The sequence below is a fragment of the Argopecten irradians genome, chromosome 8 (assembly GCF_041381155.1).
Source record: "Argopecten irradians isolate NY chromosome 8, Ai_NY, whole genome shotgun sequence".
NCBI lineage: Eukaryota > Metazoa > Mollusca > Bivalvia > Pectinida > Pectinidae > Argopecten > Argopecten irradians.
Genome location: NC_091141.1, coordinates 12519473 through 12529103, shown reverse-complemented (window position 1 = coordinate 12529103; position 9631 = coordinate 12519473). Strand labels below are relative to the sequence as shown.

The 9631-nt window shown below is 33.6% G+C and overlaps 1 long non-coding RNA gene across 1 annotated transcript; it reads left to right on the top strand.

The window, feature by feature from the left end:
• Nucleotides 1-222: 222 nt before the first annotated feature.
• LOC138328779 (uncharacterized) lies at nt 223-3866 on the top strand. Its single transcript, XR_011209354.1, has 3 exons — nt 223-294; nt 2280-2437; nt 3421-3866. It is a non-coding gene; the product is annotated as an uncharacterized lncRNA (long non-coding RNA).
• Nucleotides 3867-9631: the final 5765 nt, after the last annotated feature.

Below are 9631 nucleotides of genomic sequence, written 5' to 3'. Positions count from 1 at the left end.
ATTGGTTGCCACGCAGTCACGTGCTACATGCTTGGAACAACAATAGCACCTCAATGGCACACACAGCCGACTTAACATGCAAATAGCAGTGGGCAGATGTAAGTGGATCAACTTACATCGTATTATCAGGATCTGGTTTCAAATTAAAACTGCGAAAAATAGATGAATCACTCATGTACATAGATATGTAAAGGAGGTGACAATCCGAAGGAGACTGACTATATAAAGCTGTGACTGTCACCGGGACTGTCATAACGTTTCCATACGAAGACGTAACGTGACATACTCTCAAAGGTAGGAAGTTTTTACTTTATCATCTGATAGTCATAACAAGAAGAGACGTAAGAATAATCAGGAATTAATGTTGTTACCCTTATCATCATTTCAGTAGCAATGCAGATCGAGAGATTAATGTTTTTTGGTTAAGGTTAAAATTGTTCGTTAACTGTTTAGATTTTATAACTGCCTCACTTTTAATATGTATCATTGTTTTATTTTTCTTATTGCTAAGAGAGGAAAATGATAGACGTTTTGTCTAAAACAATTACTCGAGGTTGTTGTAAACATGTTCTTAACATACTTTTATAAAATTAAAATAGGATCAAAGATTTTGTATACAATAATACATTTATCAGCAGCTAATGATAAATTTACCTTCATTTTTTTAATAAAGTAAGAATCAATGAATGCTTTGAAACGTAGAAAGTTAGAGGCGGCGATACTACGTGTGATAAAATGATCCTATTTTCAACTGGACAAATCACTTAACACCTTATTATTTGGTATTTAAATTGTCGTAACTTGTTTTATTGAACGTTTAGCTATAAAAGCCACAAAACGTGTAAAGTACTGAATATTAAATATATTGAAGTATTGCTACATATAATCGACGATTTGTCATTTTGATCATGTGAGAGTATTGGTCCGACTATCGTGTTGCCATTGAAACGTTTTTAGAGAAGTCATTGTGACATAGATTCGTATAGGACACACAGACGATTCGGTACCGTGGATTGTGAATTCGAGACCCGGATAAGGCAAGAGTCGTAACATATACTGTCCCCCTTCGTCACGTTGTGTTTTTGAGATGTTATCTATTGCTACAATGAGTATGGGTTTATCTATTATTTAAGAATTAACTTTAATAGATTGTTTATATTATGGAGATATAACACAAAAATCTGAGTGTACTCTAAATAAACCGCTTCGCGGTTTATGATGAGAGTACACTCAGATTTTTGTGTTATATCTCCATAACAAATTCAAATTGATCCTTATAATTCAGTTTACTAAAGAGAGTTTCTTCAATATTCAAAATTCAATTAGGAACACCTTTGTCTTTGAAACCACCGTTACCTCAGCCAATCAGAAGCGACGTTACAAATGGTGACGCCATTCTTTTTTTATAATTTTTTTGGTTGATAAAGTAAATTTTTAACCAATGAAAATGTTCGTTAAAAGCAAACTAGAATTATGGTTGAATGTGTTCTGACACGTTTGGAGACAAACGAAATTTTTGTTATTTAGTGATACGAATCTAGGATACCAATCACACATATACCATACAATATGACGTAGCACTTGTTAACGAGCTTTGGTGTTTATCTGGATTATGTTATCATATTCAAATGCTTTATATCACACGAAGCATGTTAACGCAATATAAGTTTGGTCTCATCATTATAAATTGCGTATATTGGGTATTGGGTTATGCGGTTGACATCATATGCGTAGTATCATCTTATATATACATTTGAAATATCGACCAATAGTTATAGATTGTCTAATAGAATATCTATCAAAGAATATCAATGTGATAAATTGTAAAATCTGTGATTGTTCATATTACAACTCTTCTACCTCTGTTACGATTTAAAAAAAAAAACAAGTGGAACAGATGCCATGAATTGACCATAAATCGATGATTGTCTCTGGTAATTTTCCTCTCTTTCCTCCTGAATATTGATAGATTGTCTAAGAGAGTATGTATCAAAGAATACCAATGTGATATATTGTATGCATATGTGCTTGCTCATCTGAATACCCGTCCGTCGTGTTGCGATTTTGAAAACCAAGCGGAAGAGATGCCATGAATTGACCATAGGTCGATGATTTGTCTTTGGTATCTTTCCTCACTTTCCTCCATGCTGATAGATTGTCTGATAACGTATTTATCTAATATGCACATCTTGTATGTTCGTCCATATTCGTGTCTTCTTATATGAAATGAAAGCATATGGCATTGTCTATACCTATTTTTTCAATATTTTTTATTGTAGATACCGTACCAGTCACACACACACAATCATGACGAGGCTTGGAAACAAAATCGCCGCCCTGATAATGTTGTTAAATTTTCTAACTATTGCCATCACGTGCCCACTTCACAGGAAAACAGATTTAGGAACTCGTTCAAGAATTTTCAATAATGAATACGGTAAGTTTACAAATGTTTTTATTTCATAAGAGAATCGTCTCATACACAGATATATTAATATAAACATCTTTAACGACATTAACACATGAATAATTCGCTAAATTTATAATTACTTGGCAATCGTAGATAGATAAATCTTAAATATAATGTTTTAACACAATTAATTACTCATTTGCATTCATATATTTTTCTAGTAATATCAAATTATCTCATAAAGCATGAAAAGAAATACTGTGTAATTGAAATAAAGAAATGATACATTTATGTTGAGTGAATTTTATAAATAAATATAATACAGAGACATGTTATATTTTCTTTAATTTAATATCGCTGCCAATCTACTTAAATGTTATGAACTTTTAGCGTTATATTCTTATTCTAAAAAGTCTCTCTGAAATCAATTTTAATGATGAATGAAAATACTTGTATAAACTTATTGTGTACGTAAGTTGTGTATATTAAACATCTATATCAGACATCTTATCCACCAATAGAATATAAACAGGAAAATAACAAATAGGAGTCTAGAAACTAATTTATCCCTGATGGCTAACATCCCTACATTTCTGTGTATCAAAGTTATATAACATATTCTCCGCATTATGAGATAATTACAATGTCGAGTTAATCCCAAATGACTAACCTTTTGATTAATTCGTCAATACCATAACATTACTTCTCTTCCACACCTTTCAATTCTCTATCTGTGTATAAGCGTTGCAAATTTCCAATTAAATGTCAGAATATTTTTCTGGAATATATGTCGGTCAAATAGCTCCCCTGAGATGGCGCCTTTGAGCGCTCCTTATTAACGAACATAACGTGATTGTGTTCAGCTTCCAAGAGAAAAGAAGAACTATCCATGTATCCTATTGACTAAATCTTGGCTTGAACAAATCAAATATATAGTATGTAAAAGTCGGATTTGGCAGCGATAGTATTTTACACAACAAATTGACAGTTCGGATCTTCTTACCCTACAGAATCCAGGACGAAGATAGAGAAACGAAACATTCGTCTACCCAAGGGATTTCAATGTCCTCCAGATATAGGAGATGTTGATTGTTACCACGAGCTCATGGGACTTTGGATGAGACTCCTCATGCAACAATAGCACAAGCCTTCTAAGTGGAAAAGAACACGCAAAACAATAGGATTATCATAAAGCATAACGGTATCTGGAGCTGGTAGGGAGATGTTCAAATCTGATTATTAGTGCAAAGCAGTCATAGTGCTAATGCCTGCAAGGATACTTATCATAAACAATAGTCTTATTGCAATGATAAAGATTTCGTGAATTGAAAAAATCTTGATAGTCTTATGGACTTGTTTGCTGAACAGTATAGTTTGGGGGCAATTCTGACATGTTACAGTAACATATTGAATTGAGGATGTACCTTGTTCAAAATTAATAAAGATTTTAATTTTGTATTAAGATGTTCATCTTATATGTTCTAGATGTACCGTTCGTATTGGACCTTTATCATATTAATTAATCAAAAATGAAAAGGATAATAAGATAACAAGTCATTTTGATCTGTGTTGGCTCATCTTACTTCACGTTCACCTCTGTTGCGATTTTTAAAACAAAGTGGAGCAGATGCCGTGAACTGACCACAGGTCGGTGAATTTTGATAATTTAGTATAAGACTTTCACAATGGTTAAACAGTGAATAAAATGGCTCCTCAATTAATCATTTAAAATTTGAGTTAGATAGAATTGAGACGAGATAAATCTTGCAACCGTTGTGTAATCAAAACAAAAATATCTTCTTATTAGTAAGCACTACTTCATCAAACTTCGAACTAAAACTAAAAAGAAAATAAATACTCTTTTATCAGTAAAATGCAATTAAGTTTGATGTTATTTACAATTTGGATACTAATATTTAAACAGTAAACACAGAATGTGTATCTGTTTTTATCCTGCAACTGTCCCACATACTGACGGATAACTACTGCCGGATAAGCTTGTGCTTTATCCGTCAATACGAAATGCTTTATCCGTCAATACGATCAGATGAATTTGTTCCACATCTGACGGAACATTTTCTAACTTGACCCCGAACTTTAACCTTACGGTGAATGAAACGTCATTCAGTCCCGCTAATAAGTGACGTCACATTCACCGGAATGACGTGATTTTTATGATATCGAAAATCTCGTATGGCGGTGTCGTCTTTTTCTTTGCTCATGATAAAGGTATGTACTGTAAAGTAACTCTTTGATGGGTAAATATTGTTTTTTTCAGTATTTTTTATATTGTTTCAGAGATATTACACACTGAATAAAAATACTAGTACTGTTTGCGAATGCGCTTATATATTTCCCACGGCAGTAAAAAGGAGTATACTCTCATTCGGTTAAGTGAATGAATCTTTTCCTGTGCATCAAAGAAGCGTCTCGCTTCGCGCGAAACCAAGTAAATAACTGGCAAATTGCTTTCGTTTCGAATGTCATAATGGTTGCAGGATAAACAGAATACACGGTTAGTATCTTACAATACAAGTCTTATTTTGGTGCTCGACGCGGAAAGCCAAGATGACTTGACAAAGCCTCGTCATTTCGGCTTTCCTAAGTCTCGCACCAAAATAAACATGGTATTAAAATATACTTACTATAAATTCTCTATATAACAAGCTCCTAAGTATACCTATATGACGATGCAGTCAGGTGCGCGGTTGTGCCATGTACATGATGCAAGGTCATCACTTAACGTTATTGCATGACTGTAACAAATAGCTTTGTCTATATATTTCCATATGTGGTACACGGTCACCTGGAATGTACGTATTAAGTGATGCAATTTCAGGCACACTATATTCCAAGCTCTACCCACGTGTTGGCAGTCAGCATTATACATGTACAGTACAGAATTTAGATTCTGCATTATAAAACCCCAAGCCTCGTTCATTGCCAATTATCTAACTACATTTTAGTTATAATACTTAAACAAAACTATTTTCGTAACGGTGTCAAATAATTGACAGCATGCGACTTTGTATTGAATATGCTACGATGTTTGAATGGACACACGTGCGTGTGCAAGCACGTTGCATAACTTCCTCCTTTCTGGCGAACGGTCAGTTTAGGACGTGGTGAATGTAAAGTATGATATTAAACGTCAACTGGAAGTCGTTCTTTTTTAACTAACATACATAAATGTTAGGCAAATAATTTGAAAGGGTGCACCAAGATGTTTTTAGTAACCAAACATGAATTGACAGAATTTATGCAATGTGAAAAGTAATATTATGAAAAGGGAACCGACTCAACCTTTTATTAATTTCTTATTCGTGTATTTCAAACTCTATCTTTCGTCCCAACCCAATTTGAGAAGGTGTAAATGGTATTTTCGTAATAGATATTCCGTTGTTGGTCAACCAATTATACTGAATGCTGGTAGTGAAACGGTATTATTTAAATACCACCCAAGAATATATGTTTATACCAAAAGGTTAAAAACAAATGTAAAAAGAAAAAATCTGACGCGTAAAATGGTCTGAAAACAACCTGCGATCAATAGCATGGAGCGTTGTATTTTATCAAAAGGAATGTTATAAAATATCCCAAGTAAAATAATTCAAAATTTCAAATTACTTGAACGTTTGTAAATGAGAGATTTATAATTTCATTTTATCATATATCTTTCGGATAGAGAGTCATGTTCATCGGAATCACAAGAGAATTTGATGAATATGTTACCTTAGAAATGCTTTACACGTCGTGCGCGAAGACGGGCTGCTCCCCTATTAACCCTTATAAAGAAATACACTTCATCCGTAGAATTATGAATTAAAAATTAAATGCTTGACATTAGTAATATATCTCGTCATATTTATGAGTGACATAATTATATTGGCATACCAACAGTAAATATGTAGATAAACCAATTTGTGTTACACTCAAATGTATGTTTAAAATATAACCAACCTTAATGAGTTTTAATTGTGCAATGAAAGCAAAATGCATCATCATATTGATCAACATATCTTTGCATGAAGTTAAATTGGCGATCAGCATATCGAAGATCATATGATTATAAGACTTTGCCAATTAAGTAAATTGAATAACCACGTCCAGTTTTCAAAATGACGACTGGGGTTAACGTTACGATAAAGGATCCACTGATGTAGAAAATGATATTTTGATAATAAATAACAATGACGCAAAATATGTCAAAGAAAATCTAGAATGCAAATCAAGAGTGTACAATTCTATTCCTAATGAATTAATGGTCATTTATCCCAGACTGGTGCAGTAATTACACTCATCAAACGTCACATATAGTTGATAGTGATAGTGATAGTTAGTAATACTTTTATAACGAATTCCTGTTGATTCGATATTTCTGATTTGGTTTTCAGCTTTGAAAAATCCATGTATTAAAAAAGCACTACATGTATGTAGAAAATACAAAATGTAACCGTCATCAGATGGTTGCAAACTAGGTTTTATTTTAGTATTTGGACCTCGTACTTCATTTGAACGAAACAGTTATCGTTATTTTCTCCTGACTTTTAACACCAGTGAGATGAAGGTCAGGAAATGCTTCGTATAGAACATGTGGAAGTCAGTGCTAACAGAGATTTAGATGGTGTACCTTAAACTCTGTTGTGAAGTCCGTTCAGTTGTGTGCACTTTAAACGGCGTTTTAGTTATCAAGGGATGGAAACCAAATATCTTGTAATCAAATAACATCAAAGTCCTTCGTGTAAAGCCTTTGAGTACGCGTCCGTCTACGTATAGGAAGTACGCCTACGTTCATGTCTAAAGTAATTAAACATAGCCGGAAAGTATGATGATGCTGAAAAGGTTAAACAAATCCAAATCATCATATAGCTAACACGAATTACAGTGAACTAAACAAGTAGTAATCATCACCCGTGAAAATTTCAAACATAATTTTGTTTTCATTTGTATAGAATTGTACACTAGGTGTACATATCTTTTTGACATACATTGAAAACTAATAGCAACTGTTCTACACGGAAAATATGCCTGAAGTGGCAGGATTTTCGCCATTTTATGAAACATATCATTTTGAGTTACGTGATTTCCCACCCTGACTGGATCCTTAATAACATATGTCTGTAGGATGCGAATTAGTAAATATGGAACAAAGAAGTAATTCTAACAGTGTGGACAGAACATCTTCGATTTTCGAGGCGATCTGCCATTGACAAAGGGACGGAAATACTCAGTTATCTATGTTTATTTAGAATTACTCTACCAAATGGCTTCTAAAACAGGGAACAGCGTTTGATTATAGAAATCAAATTCTGTAGCATTTGAATAACCGCACTGGCTGCTCAGCATTATATCACATTACGTCGGTGTGAGTTTTTGTTACAACCCATTCTCAGTTTCAGATTTGACCTGAAAAAAAACCAGAAATATTTTTGTCTATTCACAATTTCTTCTAATGAGGGAGGGATATCTGTATTTGTTCTATTCCCAACTCGTCTTATTGAGTCAGAATGTAATTATGGTTCGTATAAGCACCGGCGGTAAGTCTAAAATATCTAAAAATTCATGAATCTAGTAGTAAAACCAGGAAATCAGGCGATACACAAGTGAATCATGGAAGAGGTCATTGGACACATGCCATGCAATTACTGTTAAATCAAGATTAGGTAACTTTTAAAGAGTGAACACACAAGTTATACACTAGATCTAATTGTCTATGGTGGCAGAAAAATTATTTCAGAACTGAACTTTTACTAGCCATACAAAACTCCAATGGTTCCCATTAATCTTTTCTCTTCTCTCTACTGTCTTAACGTTTGCCTTCACATCGCCATACTTCAGTTGGGCACTCGTCCCTGTAGAGTACGCTCTTGGATTATGTCCTCTGCCTGAGCACCCACTATAGCCTATGAAAGTGGTAATTTATGCAAATGCTCAGCGCTCAGCAAAAATGGAGTGGAACGACTGCCCGTCGTCAGTATAATGTGTATTGGCGGGTTTGCTTGTTTTGTGTCTTCGGCAGCATGCTTCAGTCAGATAGTGCTGTAATAGGGCAAGAGTTCCACTAATACATGAAGACACACCACGAATACACCACAGCCTTTCAAAAACAAACAGATATCCCATTTACACATGGTAGGCTGTCCTTAAAAACGCCCTCTTATAAACCATATCAAACCAAAACCTTGAAGACTTTGATTATAAATTACTGAATGAGTACTGATATTATTGAGAAGAAACTGCAATTTCGGCAGTCTAATGACTTTCTTTGACTTTTATATTTCACACGAGATTGTCTTAATGTTATGTAATCACAAAATGATAGAATAGACGAAACGGTGCCGGGTAGCCCTAAATTCCATTTTGTAACTTGAAACACCATGTCTAAATAGAAATAATCTGTGACCTCGACCAAAATTGGCACTAGATTGTTTTATAGTAATCAATATGTCATACGGAATTAATTACATATACGTTTATTTATACTATAAATCACTTGCACACGATATCGTCAAGGTAAATGTTGAGGTAAATATGGAAAGAATTCCCGCTTGAAATAAGCCTGATTTGGTTGAGGAAGTGACCTTTTTGTACTGATTATTTAACAATGAACATAAACAGATTTTTATGTTATGGAATAAAGCACAAAAAAAAACAAAAACAAAACACACTGCGTGCATTCTTAATAAAACGGCGAAGCAGATTGTGATGAGAAGATGCTCAGAATAGCTCCATAATTTAAAAACAATTAAATTGATAATAACAATATAGTTAAGGCTAAACTTGAATACATTTTATCTTTATAGATATAAGACAAAATATCAGTGTAAGCAGCAAATGTGTTTATGATGAAAGTGTAAATGGTCGTGTTATATATCCATAACTTAAAAAATATGTTTAATTCTTATAATTCAATTTAACGAAAACAATCTCTTCAGAATTCCAAATGTATTTAAGGACTCTTTGGGCTTTCTGTCTCAACCAATCAGAAGCGATATTAGAAATGGCGACGCGACGCCTTTTTTCCATTATGGACTGATAAAGCAAATGTTTACGCCAATGAAAATGCTCGTTACAAGCAATAACGAAATATTCTACTTGCGACTATCTCTTTGAAAATCTATATTTATTGAAGAGCTCTTTTCCTCTAAAAAACCACACATTACGCCGATGTAACATCCAATCAGAATTAGACATTATAAACGACAACGTCACATTTTCCAT